An 18,856-nucleotide genomic window follows, 5' to 3' on the forward strand; every position below is an offset into this window, starting at 1 on the left:
TAGGAGCTTACGGCTATAAACTCCTAGTTCACGGCCGTAAACTCCCATTGATGGTCTTTTTGGTGGTTAAATCCATTCCTATGCCTTAGATTAAATCTTAGCAACATTTCCCATGTGATATTTGACCATTTAGCACCTTAAAACCCATCAACGATGAGTTCACAGCTGTGAACTTATGTGGGCATGGTCTTAGGGCCGTAAACTCACTAAGAAGTTTACTCTTGAAGAGCAAACTCATTATCTAAGCCCTATACGTCCGTAGATGTCACCTGGGTCATTCCAAACACTTAATTTGAGGTGTTTTCGCGTCTTGGAGTGTATAATCAAGTCTAATTAGTGATTCAAAGTCTAATTAGATACATTTGTATATCATTTCATATTACATAGGAACCTCACACGTTATCAAGCCCCTAACCGACATTTAGCATCCAATCCGTCACGTTTTCTCGCCTGGTGAGTTCATACCCCTACACATTTTTCCGTGTTTTTCAATGTTTTCAGGGGGGAATACAAGCAAAATATAAATGTTTTCAAAACCTAAAACTGATGTATTTCTATAAATATCTGGCTAACTTTTATATATCTTTACCCCTTATGTATTATGCAGAGCATAAGGATGTTTTATTGAACATAAGTACATGGATTTCAATTATAGTATAAGTAACAATCAAATTATTATGGGAATAATTTAGGATCTTTAGTTCATGTTTAACGAGCACAAGTTTATGTAAAGTTATTAGATAAACTATGTCTAATTCAATTTACCTCTATTTAATTTAGAGTATATTGCCAGATAATTCCATTGTATTTAACTGTTTTCACTGTATTATGTTTCAAAACGATTAGTATGTTTGATAACGTTTGAAAACACCGTGAGTTATTTAATACTAGCTTGTGAGATTCGTCATTACCCTTTGGGTTATCAGTAAATCCTCCTCGGAAGTGTAACTAGAGTCTCCTAGAGGAGAGCATGGAATTTGTGAATAGATCTATTCGGGACTGACAAACCCACACCTTAACTGCTAGCTATAGTTAGGTGGGCATGCCTGGGGTGACAAATTCTGGATATCGTCCGACGTCTGATGAACTTCAAGGAGGTCTCGGTGTCGCATCAGCATGGTTACCCGACTCACAATATGTATTAATATAAGTTTATTCAGGGATTTGATTTTTTATCTATCTTCTATCTATAGTTCTTATATCTAGAACGGGATGGTAGTCCCATGGTTTTGAATCTATATCTAGTACGGGATGTATTCCCATGACTTTTAATCTATAGTTTTGTGTATTAAAAACTATTTTATATCTAGTACGGGATGTTAATCCCATGGTTTTGAATCTATATCTAGTACGGGATGTATTCCCATGACTTTTAATCTATAGTTTTGCGTATTAAAAACTATTTTATATCTAGTACGGGATGTTAATCCCATGGTTTTGAGTCTATATCTAGTACGAGATGTTAATCCCATGGTTTTGAATCTATATCTGGTACGGGATGTATTCCCATGACTTTTAATCTATAGTTTTGTGTATTAAAAACTATTTTATATCTAGTATGGGATAGTATTCCCATGGTTTTCAATCAATATTTTTATGTATTAAAAATATCTACTGTTATATTGGATGATAATTTCCAGTGGTTTTCAATATATAGTTTTATGTATTAAACTATACACTGTTCTATTTAATGGAAATTCAGAACTTTAACTAAACTTTACTTTTAGGAAAATAAGGGTTTTTCCTGGGATAACAAACTGTACATAATTGGATCGTATAATAATCAGATAACTAATTATACTTATAAGAAAATATGGGATTTTCTTGGATAGCAAACTTTTTTGGAAAACCAAAAGGAAACTTGTACATTTTCAAAAAACAAACCTCTTATGAACTCACCAACATTATGCTAATTTTCAAACTGTTTGTATTCTCAGGTCCACATTAGACAGGTACCCAGCGATCCTTTTGGCGAAGACGGAGTACGTAGAAGACACGTCCGTGCTTTTGTTCATATGATATGTATATGTATAACAAATGTAACTCTTGTTTTCAGACATTGTAAATGAATCTATGTAATGTAAAGTTTTGTGTTTACTATGCTTACTATGTACATTGGTTCTGATATTCATGAAGTCCTCCGCCCTGGAACGTTTCCGCCTTAGGTTTCGAGGTGTGACAAAATACCCTAAAGTTGACCAAACCCTAAAAGTAAACAAAAGTCAACCCTCCGAGTTACGTTGTGCGTACCAAACATGTACGTTGGGCGTACTCGGTGCCTTCACAAAATCGGGGTGCACGACCCCTTACGCTGCGCATACTGGGATTACGCCCATCGTAAGTCCCAGTTCAGCTACTTTATGGATTTTGGTCTTTAACGGTTAAGACATGAGCTCATATTCCAGATCTGACTTCTCTAGGGTTACTTACTCCATAAAGTTGAAACCTTTAAGCCTTTGCATGGCTGTAAAGGTCATGTATCACTCAAAACACCCTTCCTCTTTCCATATTAAGTCCATAACTCATACATGACTCAATTTCCACGACAAAGATTGGATTTTTATGAACCCTCATCACATAATACATTGGGAAAGGCCAGATCTAAGCTTACGGAAACTCTTTGCACATAAAGTCTCCACCTTTGAAATAATAACCATAAAAATGGGTCCATAAAGAAAAACTCATGAAAGGCAAGGAAAGCTTTGAGCTTTTTATCTCAAAAAGAAGCTCCAACCTCTATAGAACTCGGATCTACTCTTGCTCTCCAACTTCTAGCTCCAACAATGGCTTCCTCTTCTCTTTCTTCACCTTAAAAAGGCACCTTCAAGCTTAAGAACACACACACACACACACAAGCTTAATATGAGTTTGTTTTCTCTCTTAGGGCTCACTCAAAGAAGTATGGTGTTTGGGGTAAAGGACTTAACGTTCCTTTTATAATGCACAAGACATAATTAGGGTTTGCATCAGGGCACATTACGCCCAGCGTAACCCTGGGTATGCCCAGCGTACCTAGGCGAGTCCGCGTCCAAAATAAGCGCGCGAGTACGTGCGGCGTACGCCTCATTACGTGCAGCGTACTCATAAGTCCAATATTCAACTTAAGGGACTTATCTTGACAACTTGCAAAATAGAAGGGTTAAATAGCTTACCTGAGTTTCAGGATGTTACAATTCTCCCCCACTAGAACCAGACTTCGCCCTCGAAGTCTCATGTCAAAAAAAACTCCGGATGCTGCTCCCGCATCTCTGACTCCGGCTCCCAAGTCAGCTCGGACCCTCTCCGATGCTACCACTGAACCTGAACTAAGTGCACCTCCTTGTTTCTCAGAATCTTGATCTTTCGATCAAAGATTGTGATTGGCCTCTCGACATAATTCAGACTCGCGTCCACTTGGATATCCTCCAATGGTACCACTGCTGACTCGTCGGCTATACACTTCCTCAGCTTTGACACGTGGAAGGTATCATGAATCTGGTCCAGCTCTGCAGGTAGCTCCAAGCAATATGCTACTCTACCCACCCTCGCGATCACCCTAAACGACCCAATATACCGGGGCCCCAACTTTCCCCTCTTCCTGAAACGAATCACTCCTTTCCAAGGAGACACTTTCAAGGGTACAAGATCCCCGACTTGAAACTCGAGCTCTGATCGACGCCTATCCGCGTAACTCTTCTGACGACTCTGGGCCGTCAGCAATCTTTGTCTAACCTATTGTATCTGCTCTATTGTCTGGAGCACTATCTCAGTGCTGCCCATCACTCGCTGCCCTACTTCTCCCTAACAAATGGGAGTCCGACACCTCCTCCCATACAACAACTCAAAGGGAGGCATACCAATGTTCAAATGGTGGTTGTTGTTATAGGAAAACTCAGCCAGAGGCAGATATGTGTCCCAACTCCCTCCGAAGTCCAACACACATGCCCAGAGCATATCTTCGAGCGTCTGAATTGTCCGCTCACTCTGCCCGTCCGTCTTAGGATGGTAAGTGGTACTGAAATGCAGCCTCGTGCCCAACTCCTTGTGGAACTTCTTTCAAAACCTGGAAGTAAAACGTACATCCCGATCTGATACAACCGAGATCGGCACCCCATGGCATGATGCCACTTCCCTCACTTACAAATCTGTCAGCTTCTCAGCAGAAGAGCTCTCGCTGATAGCAAGAAAGTGAGCACTCTTCGTTAGTCGGTCAAGGATCACCCAAATTGCGTCGACACCCCTTGCGGTCCTCAGAAACTTGGTGATGAAATCCATAGAGATCTGTTCCCACTTCCATTGGGGAACCTCAAGTGGCTGCAACAAGCCATGCGGTCACTGGTACTCAGCCTTAACCCTTCGATAGGTTAAGCACCTCTCAACAAACCATGCTACATCCCTCTTCATACATGGCCACCAATAATCCTTCTTCAAATCCAAGTACATCTTGGTGACCCCGAGATGGATTGAAAATCTCGATTTATGCGCCTCCTCCATCAAGGTGGCACGCGCTCCTCCTGGATACGACACCCAAATCCGACCCTGAAAGGTCATCACCCCGCGACTATCGGGAATGAACTCCGGCCCCTGCCCAATCACCTACTCCCTCTTATAGTTCTCCGGTCTCACGACCTCTACCTGGGCCTCCCGAATGGTGTCCAACACCGGTGTCATCACTGTCAACTGCATACAAATATCCCGAATCGGGGCGCTCTCCGCCCTACGGCTCAGGGCATCAACTACGACATTCGCCTTGCCTGGGTAGTACAGGATCTCACAATCATAATCCTTTACCATGTCCAACCATCTTCGCTGGCGCATGTTCATATTGCACTGGTCCATCAAATACTTCAAACTCTTGTGGTTCGTGTAGATGGTACACCGAACCCCATACAAATAGTGACGCCAGATCTTGAGGGCGAGCACCACCGCCCCCAATTCCAAATCATGGGTGGGACATCTCGTCTCACGAGGCTTCAGCTGCCTCGACGCATATGCTATCACATGCCCCCTCTACATCAGTACTGCACCCATCCCCGACATCGATGCGTCACAATACACCACAAAATCGTCTATCCCTTGTGGGAGTGCTAGCACCGGGGCTTCGCACAATCTCCGACGAAGTGTCTCAAACGAGGTCTGCTGCTCCGGACCCCATGAAAAAGCAACACCCTTCCGGGTCATCTTGGTGAGAGGCACCACGATCTTGGAGAAATCTCGGATAAATCTCCGATAATAGCCGACCAAACCTAGGAAGCTTCTAATCTCGGTGGGTGATCTTGGCACCTCCCATCTCATAACCGCCTCAATCTTGGTCGAATCGACCAATATCCTATCCTGGTTAACGAGGTGCCCCAAGAACTGGACTTCTCGTAACCAAAAATCGCACTTCTCAAATTTGGCGAAAAGCCTTTCCGACCTCAATACCCCGAGAATCTCCCTCCGTTGCTCCTAGTGCTACTCTCTAGATCTCGAGTACACCAAAATACCATCAATGAATACGATCACCGACCGATCTAGCATCGGCCGGCACACCTTGTTCATGAGATCCATGAACACTATCGGTGCATTGGTGATCCCAAAAGGCATCACCACAAACTCGTAATGCCCATAACGAGTTCTAAACGTTGTCTTCTGGATATCTTCATCCCGAAGCCTCATCTGCTGATTTCCTGACCTCAAGTCTGTCTTGGAAAACCAAGATGCTCCCTGCAACTGATCGAACAGATCGTCGATCCTCAGTAACGGATAACGGTTCTTGACCGTCAACTTGTTCAACTCCCGGTAATCAACGCACATCAGGTGTGAACCATCCTTTTTCTTGAAAAAATGAATTGGCGCTCCCCAAGGTGAGCTAATCGGTCTAATAAACCCCTTCCCCAGCAGCTCTTGAAGCTGCGAGGACAACTCCTGCATCTCTGGTGGCGCAAGGCGGTAGGGCGCCTTGGCGATAGGTGATGCCCTTGGAACCAAATCGATACCGAACTCTACTTGCCTCTCGAGAGGCACACCAGGAAATTCCTCGGTAAAAACATCCAGGAACTCGCACACTATCGGGACCTCATCAATCGAACTTGGCCTCCCAGCGGCCACTTGTGTGTCCATCACGTAGGCCACAAACCCACTACAACCCTGTTGTAGACTCTGCCTCGCCCTAGCAGCCGAACAAAATGCTAACTCAGGACAGGTACCCTCGCCGTACACCGTAAGTACTCCCCCAGTAGGGTCTCGTATCGTGACCAACTGATGCTCGCAGTCTATAATAGCTCTAAATTGGCTCAACCAATCCATGTCCACTATGACACATACGTCCCCCATCGCAATCGAGACTAGATCAATCGGGAACCCCACACCGAAGATCTCAAGTCTACATCCTCGAATCACCTCTGTGGCATACACCGCTCGTTCGTTAGCTATAAAAACTCACAGAGTTCGAGTCAATGCCGCTCGAAAAATACTGATATGACGACTAAGAGCTAACGACACAAAAGATCGACTCGCTCCCGAGTCAAATAGTACCAAGGCAGGCATAGAGTTCACAAGAAAAGTACCTATGTATATCATAATATATGCATCATATCTCATACTTAAAAACAATAGAGGGAAGAATACATACCAGCCACAACGTCGGGTGCTGCGCAGACCTCCTTTGTTGTCAACTGGAAGGCTCTCCCACAAGCCTTCGGCGCCTCGGCCTTCGCTGGCCAAACCTTTGTAGCCCTAGCAGCAGGCGTAGATCCCTGTGCTGATCCCTGATGCAACTGAGGGCACTCGGCCTTCTGATGGCCGGTCTGGTTGCAATGGAAGCAAACCGAAAATCCCATGGGGCAATCCCTCGCGATATGCCCCTCCTTCCCACACTTGTAACATACCCCTGCTCTGCACGTCCCCTCGTGACTCTTGCCGCACTTCCCACAAGTACGGCCCTTCGCACCCCCAGATCTCGAATCAGCGGGCTTTGCCTGCTTGGTTGCTGGCTGAGACTGTGCCAGCCGCCGATCCTTTCCCTCGGACTCCGCCTCCTCCCTGGCCTGAGTCTCCAGCTCGATCTCCCTCTTCCAGGAATTTTCCTAGAGTTCGGCAAACATCCGGTAAGTCGAGTTCGCCACGAACTCCCGAATATCTCTCCTCAGAACGCTCAGATACCGACTCATGCGTGCCTGCTCAGTAGACACCTACTCAGGGCAAAACATCTCCCTCTCATGAAACTTACGAGTAATCACAGTAACTGAATCAGTACCCTGCTTGAGGGTCAAAAACTCCTAATCCAGTCGTTCCCTTTCCACAGGGGGAACATACTCATCACAAAACATGGTGGTGAACCTTTCCCAGGTCACCTCAGTAAGTACACCTGGGGTGAAATTTGCTGAAACAAACTTTCACCAGTCCTTCGCCCCCAGGCAAAGCTGGTTCAGCACGAACCGCACCCTCAAATGCTCCGGACACGAACAAGTGCAAAAACATCCCTCAACATCTGCAATCCATCTCATCACAACAATTGGATCCTGCGTCCCATCGAACTCTGGTGGCTTCATGTTGCTGAACTCCCGATACAGCAACGAATCACCTCCCTGCGGCGTAGCAGCAGCGACGACTGCGGTTGCCGCTGCAACATCAGCGTCATTGAGTGTGGCATACGTCTCATCAAAAGTCTCAATCAGCATGGTCTTAATAGACCCAAACATCTTCAGTATCTCAGCTCGTATGGCCGCAACCACTTCCTCATGAATCAACCGACGGATCTCCTCGTCGCTGACACTGCTGCTCCCAGCTGTGTGTCGTGTCCCAACCATGGTGTTTCTGAAACACAACATAAAACCATCAGAGACTCGTTCGAGCATACTCGCACTCGATAACGCAACCCTACTCGTCCCCTAGTATCCTAAGGATTCTTACTTGGACTGCTCACTGATCCGGTCTCTTCACTAGTACGGGCCCTATACTACTGACCACACCGCATCAGTATTCTCCCCAAGTCCTCCTCCTTGGATCCCAGATCACAAGTACTCCACTCTCGCTATGCATTGACTACCCTCCAGAAGACCCCTCATAAGCTCTTCACTGCTACCTATTCACTCTCAAGGCATCTCATAGCAGCAATATTCTCCAAGGCTAAGACATCACAAATCAGGCCACTCTAGTCCTAATATGAAAACCTGGCCTACTCTAGCATGCATAACATAACATATCATATCACATAACACATAATGTAAGGGTATTTTGGGGATTCACCGATTGAGTGATGGCTGACCGTATACACTACTCCACTCTGGTTGTCTCAAAACCTCTTGCTCTTTTAGAATAATTTTGTTTTATTGTTGAAAATTTCTCAAATCCTCAGTTTGAGTTCAGAAACGCCCAAAGGTGCATCCGAGTCCCTTAAACCAAGGCTCTAATACCAACTTGTAACGACGTAAATTTTCAAAACAATTTTTCGTTTTTCAATAACCAAATTTATATTTAAACCATTCTCAAAACATATGTTCCACAGTAGTTATCAAATAAAACATATCCCAAGATCACAAATAATATCTTCTGACTGTGTGTACGGATCACGTCGGTGCCTTTCCACGGTCCTCGCTAGTACCTGTAACACATAACACAACAACTGTAAGCATAAATGCTTAGTGAGTTCCCCAAAATACCGCATACAACACATACGCCACTCGAGGCTACAGTACGACCTTCCGGTCGATGTGTCTCAGTAGGACCATCCAATCTCATAGCTCGTTGACCCTCTGGTCCGGTCATAGCTCGTTGGGCTCTCTGGCCTGATCTAAATCGTTGGACCCTCTGGTCCGGTCTATATTGTTAGACCCTCTAGTCCGGTCTATATCGTTGGACCCTCCGGTCTAGTCTATACAATCATATAACATACACATATCACATAGCTCATAATCTCATTCATAGCACATAATCTCATACGTAGAACATAAGACCCTCTGTTCAACACATAAATACCACTCTAGGTAACGTATGGTCAGAAGACTCACCTCGGGTAACTCGATAACTCGGAAATCTCGGACTCTGTGAAGTAGGATCTAGCCTCCGCCTAATCATATGAAATAAACACTCGGCATCAACACATTTCCCAAGGCTAGACCATTCCCTCTCTTAGCACTCTCTGGAGGGTAAAAGACCATTTTACCCCTCTCATGCCTCAAATGCCCTAAAGTTGACCAAACCCTAAAAGTCAACAAAAGTCAACCCTCCGAGTTACACTGCGTGTACCAAACATGTACGTTGGGCGTACGCGGTGCCTTCAAAGAATCGGGGTGCGCGACCTCTTACGCTGTGCGTACTGGGATTACGCCCAGCGTAAGTCCCAGTTCAGCTACTTTATGGATTTTGGTCTTTAATGGTTAAGACATGAGCTCATATTCCAGATCTAACTTCTCTAGGGTTACTTACTCCATAAAGTTGAAACCTTTAAGCCTTTGCATGGTTGTAAAGGTCACCTATCACTCAAAACACCCTTCCTCTTTCCATATTAAGTCCATAACTCATGCATGACTCAATATCCACGACCAAGATTGGATTTTTTTGAACCCTCATCACATAATACACCGGGAAAGGCCAGATCTAAGCTTATAGAGACTCTTTATACATAAAGTCTCCACCTTTGAACCAAAAACCCTAAAAATGGGTCCATAAAGCAAAACTCATGAAAGGCAAGGAAAGCTTTGAGCTTTTTACCTCAAAAAGAAGCTCCAACCTCTATAGAACTCCGATCAACTCTTGCTCTCCAACTTCTAGCTCCAACAATGGCTTCCTCTTCTCCTTCTTCACCATAAAAAGGCACCTTCAAGCTTAAGACACACACACACACAAGCTTAATACAGTTTTTTCTATTCTCTTAAGGCTCACTCAAAGAAGTATGGTGGCTGGGGTAAAGGACTTAACGTTCCTTTCATAGTGCACAAGCCATAATTAGGGTTTGCATCTGGGCACATTACGCCCAACGTAACCCTGGGTACGCCCAACGTACCCAGGCGAGTCCGCGTCCAAAATAAGTGCGCGAGTACGCACGACGTACGCCTCATTACGCCTAGCATACTCATAAGTCCAATATTCAACTTAAGGGACTTATCTTGACAACTTGCAAAATATAAGGGTTAAATAGCTTACCTGAGTTTCGGGATGTTACAATTAGCAGCTACCCTCCCTGAAGAGAGAACCCTAGAGAGCTTGAGTGTGTTGAGTGAGAGGAAGAGCTATCTTGAGCTTTTTGGTGTGATTTTGCAAGGAAGGAGGAGAGTTCCAGCAAGAGGGATCAAAGAAGGCTATTGTTCTAATTCATTCAAGCTAGGAGCTTCATTCTGAGGTACAAAAATCGAACCCTTTCCTTCCTTATTGTTTAGATTCCATTTTGGGGTTAGGGTTTGAATCACTTCATCTTTAGGGTTTTGAATGCCTCAAACCCTTCTTGCTAGTTTGTGTTTCAGATCTGGACCCTTCTAGGTCCAGAGAACCGAGAATATGAAGCTTTAGTTGATTAAACCATTGGGTTTGAAGCTAAGATGCATTTATGCAGTTTTTATGGTATATTATGCAAAATACACCATGCATGAACGCCAAGTTCAGACCTTTACATGACTTTTGTGTGTTAGAAGGTTATATCTACAAGTTAGAGAAACAGATCTGACCTCAGAAGGTCATTTGAGCATTTCCATGGAGGAAACTAGCGGAGTCCATGGAAGGACTCGACGAGTCGGATCGGGTTGCTCCGCGTGTTGTAATTAGCGGTAACCCGTCAAGTGAAATATCAACTCGACGAGTCGAGTGAGGCCTTAGGAGGATTGAGAGGACACATATGCACTCGCCGAGTCACCCGAGTGCACTCGACGAGTCTGGTCAAGTTGGGCCGTTCATTGGAGTTGACTTTTGTTGACATTTAGGGTTTGGTCAACATTCGGACCATTGGAGGAATAAAATGGTCTTTTCCCCTTCTATGAGATTATAGGAAGGGATTAGTCCATCTACTTGAGATCTAATATTAATTAGGGATAATTATTATGTGTTAGGCAGGAGCTAGACCCGGGAGTAGAGATCACGATCCCGATTACGAGATTTTCGTTCATCAGCTTACGAGGTGAGTCTTCTCACTATATTTACCTAGTGTGGTAAACCTTACATGTGACCAAAGTGCCTTATGTGCATGAACTGTGTAATGAGATATCCTGCTATTTACTTGTGTTATGCTTTATGAGTATTATGTTGTGATGCTAAGTTGAGGGACTGGAGGGCCCAAATGAGTTTTGGGACCAGAGGGTCCCACTAAGACACATCGACCAGAGGGTCTATCTGAGTTATAGTCTTGAGTGGCTAATGTGTTGTGTGTTGTATTTTGGGGAACTCACTAAGCTTTTATGCTTACCGTGTTATGTGTTATGTGTTTTAGGTAGTTCCGAGGATCGCGACAAGTCACCGACATGATTGTACACACCGGCAGAAGATTGTTTTTATGATTTTGGGAATGTGTTTCCTTTTGTTGACATTTGAGAAATAAGTGTTTGAGAATTATGATACTAGTTTTATTGTGTTAAAAATGAAAATTTTGGTTGAAAAATTACGTTGTTACAAATCCAAGATGTCATGATTTTGGCAAAGGGGTAACATTTACATAGTGTAGGATTCCAAGGGTCATGGGCAAACCCTAATCCATACACTTAGGTTACGATCCATATCTCATGTGGGGTAACTCTTCATGGATACTTACATAAACTTAGCCCATCATGGATCAATAGCCCAAACAATATATATGTCACTGATTTACATAATCAGTCCCTGCTAATTGAATTAGTCTATTTTCATCAATAAATTAATTCAAAATCAATTCTTGATCAATACTAGTTAAATATTATGATTTCTGAATTAATATATTATACTTATAATATATTAGTAAATCATAAATAGCCTCTTTTTCAAAAATTTCCGTCTTATCAGATTGTTCTTGTGAAGGCAACCCAAATGGACAATGCTACTCTCGGGTCAACTACATAAAAATTATAGTTATGGGATTAGACCCCTAATCCAACAGTCTCCCACTTAGATAAGTCTAATAACTATTATTGCAGGTTCAACTTCGAAAACCGACTAGCAATCGTAGCTCTTAAAATTCGCTGTCAAACTTTGACCTAGTCAATGACGCGTCCATTAGATAAGGGATCATATATTCCTCCATTTTAGATATCGTATGAACTGATACATGGATTATAATCATTCTCTCTGTTCATGTGTTGTTCCCTGATTTCCGATTGATGTCGACTGACTAATTGAACAAATCAAATCACTCCAGGCTTGGCCAAGCGCTTAGGGTTGTCATCACTAAATCATCGAGGGGCCCATATATATCGCTTTTATCTCTCTTAGGGTAAAAGGAACAGATAAACTTCGACTCATATCGTTGCTCTATTTACTCATCAAATCACTCACAACAATACGTTTTATAACACTAAGTTACTGGTGCATTTTCATATCATCAATGTGCAACCGACTTGTAAACTGCAACTCATATCTCTCCGTTTCAAGAATAGAAGATGTTATCATCTCACAATCACTTGTGATAAAATCCATGAAGTGATTCAGATGAGCGTGAGCTTAAGCCATTACTCAAATCTTATTATAGGAGTACTCATGAGTACTACAACAAACTAGTGTTATGTGTATCACATTAGACAATCTATAGACGAATTGATGACAGTCTTGCCTAATACCTACTTCCAAAGTATGATTGACTGTGGATAATTTGAATAATCTTATCATTTTTGAAGTCAAAACATGCAAAGTGAAACACAAGAATAAGCGAATCCGATATGGTCTCAAAATTTTGAATATAAATAAAACACCTTCTATTTAATCACTATATTGATTACACATTATTCATTGTATATTGTTTCGATTAAGAAAACTTAATACTTGAATTAAAACAATAGTTATCCCATGCTCCAAGCATGCACACTATGTTTACCTATGGTCCTTACTTTGTGAAATAGATCAATTGTAAGCATTTCCAATGACATTTATTTCACAATTCCGGCCAAATCCTTCTCGTAAGTGTAAGAATACCAAGTTATTTCCACTTACTGTAATCTGTTAGATTCTAAGCTTGTATGCAATGATCCTTTTGTAATGACTCTGTACACAAGTCACATAGACTTTTCCAATTACAAAACTTTCCAATGGAGACTGTTAGAAGACAATTCTATAGATACGAAGTATCGTATTCAAAGCGTATTCCTTTGGATATCCTTCTTGCATAAAAGTTTAAAACTTACTCATAGATTCATGATATCCAACTCCCATTATGGAAGCTTTTCCATAATTTACATATGACTATCCATACTTAGTAGAATCCTAGCTATTCAAATCATATCAATATGGTCCATTCATTAGTATACTTCCAACTCTCCTTAAGTAACCAATCCTTAGCGAACCTCAAATTGTCCTTGACATTGTTTAATAACTTTAATCATATCCGGTTCTAGTCCTTTTTCCATCTTCATGCCCTAGGCATTTGGAAAATTAGAACATGAGAATATTATAGCACATGCAATCGATCCAATATCCGAAGCATATGGGACACGATTCATAATGTCTTAAGTAAAGACTTAATACTTTACCAGTCTTTTTCTATAACATTTCCATATATAAAATTTCCTTATGTCGAATGTTTTCAACATAACATCCATATATGTCATTTACTAAAATTGATTAAAATCTCAATCTAAACTTTTAGAATTGAAATGAAGTATAAGTTCCTCTCCCTTAATTATAGCAAAACAACTTTTCAAACCCCGCAACTTTGCAACTTTAAACCTTTGTTTTCTATAATTAACATTGCTAACTCGCAACACTTACCATAATAGTTATGCTCCCACTAGCATAATAATTGTTATCTTACTAGTGTATCTCTTATGCTCCCACTAGCTTTGACATGTACCCATAAATCAGCTGGACTTCTAGAAATCAACACTTGTTGAATTAATTTCTTACCAAACTTCAGATTTCTGATACAAGATGCTTCAATAGGACTCTATCTAGGCTCCTCAAACACATACACCTTTCCTTAGATAGGTCACATGTGTGTCTAAACAATTTCAGAACTTACAGTAATAAGTCCTTAATGTTTAGGCCTTTTGCCATTTCTCACAACTCGAACTATGAAGAGGGTGATGGGTTTTGAGCATTCTAACACATCTATGGTGTACATGCAACCCTAAATACCTTGGATCTATGTTTTCTCTATTACACATGCAAACTTGAACTTTCCAAGGTATTACCCTAACTAGCATACAATCATTGATACTTGGGTAATATAAACAAGTTAGAAGACATACCTTTTCATGTAGCTTGATTCCATGGAGCTTAAGAGCCTAGTGCCGTAAGTGTGACACCTCAAATGGTTCACACAACATCACCAACATCTTGGAATAACTTGAGAGAAAAAGGTTCTTATGCTCAAATCGGCTAGCCCTCATGTTTACACACACTAGTGTCAATTTCTTGAACCATGGGGTCCTTATATATTGTGGCTATTAGGGATACACCATGTAACTCATGTCTTTCCATATTCTTCATGCTCAATCGGTTAAAACCTCCATGACTTTAGCCCAAGATGAAGAACTATGGATCATAAGCCCACATATATATGAATGAATGATTTACACAATCAATCCTCATATATTTAATTAGTCTCCTTTTGATCACAATATTAATTCCAATTTAATTCTTGATCAATACCAATTAAATAATAGGATTTCATATTAATATATTTGAACTTATAATATATTAACAAATCATAATTATCATTTTCTCACAAAAGTCTATCCAAACTGTTTCGATGACATGCAACCCAAATAGACCATGCCAATCGGGTCAAGTACATACCAATTATAGTTATGGACTTAGACACTAATCCAACAGTCTCCCACTTAGATAAGTCTAAAACTATTATTGCGTATGACTTCAAAACCCGACTACCAATCGTAGCTCTTGAAAGCTGTTGTCGAACTTTGAATAAATCAATGACACGTCTATTAGATAAGTGATCATATATTCCTCCATTGTAGATATCATATGGACTAAGACATGGATTATAATCATTCTTTCTGTCCATTTGTTGTTTCCCGGTTTCCAATTTATGATGACCAACTAATTGAACAAATCACATCAGTCCAGGCTTGGCCAAGCACTTCGGGGTGCCATCACTAAATCATCGAGGGGCTCACAGATATCGATTTTATCCCTTCAAGTCTAAAAGGAATGGATAAACTTCGAGTCATATGCTTGTTCTACTACTTGTTGACTGATACACAAAGGCACGTTTTATAACATCGAGTTACCAATACGTTCTCGTACAATCAATGTATAACCAACTCATAGGAAACAACTCATATCTCTAGGCTTGAAGAATATAAGATATTATCATCTCATGATCACTCGTGATACGATCCATGAAGTGAGTCAAGTGAGCGTGGGTTTAATCCAATACTCAAAACTTATGAGCACTCATGAATGTTGCAGCAACTCTTGCTATGTCCACTCCCTTGGACATCTACAAACCAGCTTCATGACAGTCTTGATTCATATCTACTTCCAACATATGACTGACCGTGGATGGTTTGAATAACTTAGTCATTCAGGAAGAACGACCTAGTTATTCTGGAAGTCAAAACATGCAAAGTGAAACACAAGAATAATCGAATCCAATATGGTCTCAAAACTTATGAATATAAATATAACACCTTATATTTATCACCATATTGATTACACATTATTCATTGCATACTGTTTCAAACTATCAACTTTAGACTTGAATTAAAACAATAGTTGTCCCATGCTCCGAGCATGTATACTATGTTTTCTAAACACTATTCATGCCATACACCAAGTATGCACACTATGTTTTTCCAAACATTAGTTATGCCATACACCAAGTATGCACACTAAGTTTGTGTATGATCTGTACTTTGTGAAATAGATTGATTTAACATAATTCCAATGATTCCTATTTCACAATCCCAAATCCTTACTGTAAATGCAAGAATTCCAATTTCCTACTATCTACCTAAATCTTTTAGACTTTAAACTTATATGCATTGATCCTCTTGTAATGATTATGCACAAAGTCACAAAGACTTGTTAACAAACATTACAAAGTATTCCAATGGACATCAATTCCATAGTGTCATATTCAAAGTACATTGCTTTGAACATCCTTCGTGTATTAAGTTTTCTAATCTTATAGAGATTGAATAACTTCCACATATGGAGACAACTCCATATTCCCATTTTGTCTATCACTTTTGAACAAGAGCTGCCTCTTTTCAGAATATGTCAATATGGTCCTTCCAAAATTAACACTATACTTCCAATTGTCCCTGAGCAATCAATCTTTAGTTCTAGTACTTTTTCCCTCTTAATGCTCTAGTCATTTGGAAAAATTTAGAACAGATGAATATTATAGCACATGCAATCAATCTATATCTGAAGCATATGGGACACGATTCATGATGTCTCATATAAAGACTAGACCAGTCTTTTGCTATAATATTTCTATTTCTATTTTCCATGTTCTCAAAATTTAGATTATGAAAAGGGATGTCGTAATCATAATCGAATTTTAGAACGCAAATAATGGACCCATATATAGAATTTCCTTATGTTGAGTCATTCCAACATAAAATTCATATATATATATATATATATATATATATATATATATATATATATATATATATATATCCTTGACTAAAGATGATTAAGACCTCAATCTAAGAATTTAGAATTGAAATGAAGTATAATTTCCTCTCCCTTAATTATAGCAAAACAACTTTTCCCAATTCAAACTTTTGTTTTCTATAACTAATATTGTTAATTTGCAACACTTATCATAATTATCATACTCCCACTAACATGATGATTATTAGCATAACCCTTATGCTTCCACTAGCTTTGACATGTACTCAGAAATCAGCTGGACTTCTAGAAATCAATACTTTATTGACTTTCTTACCAAAGTTCAAATTTCTGATACAAGATGCTTCGATAAAACTTGATCAAGATCATACACCTTTCCTTAGATAGCACACATGTGTGTCTAAACAATTTCAGAACTATGAAATAGGATGTTGTAATCATAGTCTCAATTGTTTAGACCTTTTCCATTCCTCACAAGTCGATGTTAGTGTGCCAGTTAACCACACACGCTCCACTAACGACTTTGAGGATGCAAATATCACAGTTGCTATCTCCTTAAAATCTACTTAGTGAAAGTGTTTCCTCACCATCATTTTCATGAATCGGAGAGAAACCTTATGACACCTAGATTTTATGGTGTATGTGTTCCTATCCATGTAAATTTGTCAAAACCATAGACACAAGACAAGGTTAGTGATAAATCCAAACTCATATGGATTGAACTTGTGCACCCTTAACTTCTTGCGAGCTGGCAGCACAAGGGCTTGCCATTGCTTCCAAGTTGTTATGCAACCAATTGAGAACTCTCAGAAATCATATGCAAAGCCAACTTTAACTCGAATGAGCACATAAATAGGAATATGTCAACACGATAGGTTATCGACCTCAAGTTGTGAGTTAGTGATAAACTATAGGTTTCATTCTTGATTAGAACTTGAAATGCATTCAAGATCTTTAAGACTCCCACTGTCCTCTTGACATATAAGACTCTCTTGCCAAATATTCAAGAGATAGTGTAGACTCTTTATCAAGACAAACACTTCATACAATTGGCCTTAGTTGGTCTTTGTTTTATCCAAAACATCACAATAAACCAATTACAAATGTACAAGAGTAGAAACACAATTTACTCTTACATTTGACATGTGTTATACACCCTTTTTAAGGATGTGTCAATCAATTTAATATCTTGGAGTATGACTCTAAGACTTGTTTTGGAACGAAGTATGACTCATCTTCTTGATTTAACCATTTCAACAATTCACGATTCTTCTTCTTGGCCATAGGAATGCACAAAGATTTCCTTAGAGGACCAATTTTGATATGATTTCTTAATCATTAAGATGATCACTAAACATGATACTAAAGTACTCTCCCATCTTTTCATATTTGAGAAACTTTTTCTCTCTGCCTAATTTGATTCTTCTGATTCGTTCTGCCATACATCAAAACTTTTCCAATGTTTCAGAATTATAATTATACTATTAAGTATAGCCATATTTACTAAACTTTAGTAAATCATGACGAATAGTCTTATCGATTTTTTCTGGTGGACTTGACCTGTGCACACGAATGTGTACTCGATCCCTTAGTCCTTCATTTGACTCACAAATACATGTGAACAAGGAATTAGTCTTAATTTTCCAAAGATGAAAGTTCTCATTCATCATACTATGCAACATGCATGATTCCAAGTTTCGGTCCAATTGAGAACTTGGGTGATGAGAATCTTTCTTTATTTAGTAACTTTAGACACTACCACAAACGAAAGAATCAAATTCACATTTACATTGTTGCTAAAAACATACAAATACAAATTTTCAATAAAAGCCATTGCAAGGAGATATAAACTAAAATAAAATCAAAATTTTATTTATTTATAAAATGTAGAAAAAATTTCCCTTACAATCTAGATTTAAATGGAAACTATGTTATTACATATTTCCTAGCAATCTATCATAAGTCCTAAGTTGTAGCTCAAGAATCCGATCTTCGAACCATGCAATTGAAATCCATCTTCGCGATCAGATTAAACATAATCTTACTTTAGGTTTCCTTTCCTTTGCTTGATCCTGCCATACATAAAAAATGTATTAAGAATCTTCAAATAGGATCTTAGTTGAGTTAGATAGTGGACTTTACCTGAAGCAGAATCAAACTTTTTGACTAGACCTTCTCT

This window comes from Lactuca serriola, chromosome 7 (assembly GCF_051521515.1).
Source record: "Lactuca serriola cultivar US96UC23 chromosome 7, Lser_US96UC23_V15, whole genome shotgun sequence".
In the NCBI taxonomy this organism is placed as follows: Eukaryota; Viridiplantae; Streptophyta; class Magnoliopsida; order Asterales; family Asteraceae; genus Lactuca; species Lactuca serriola.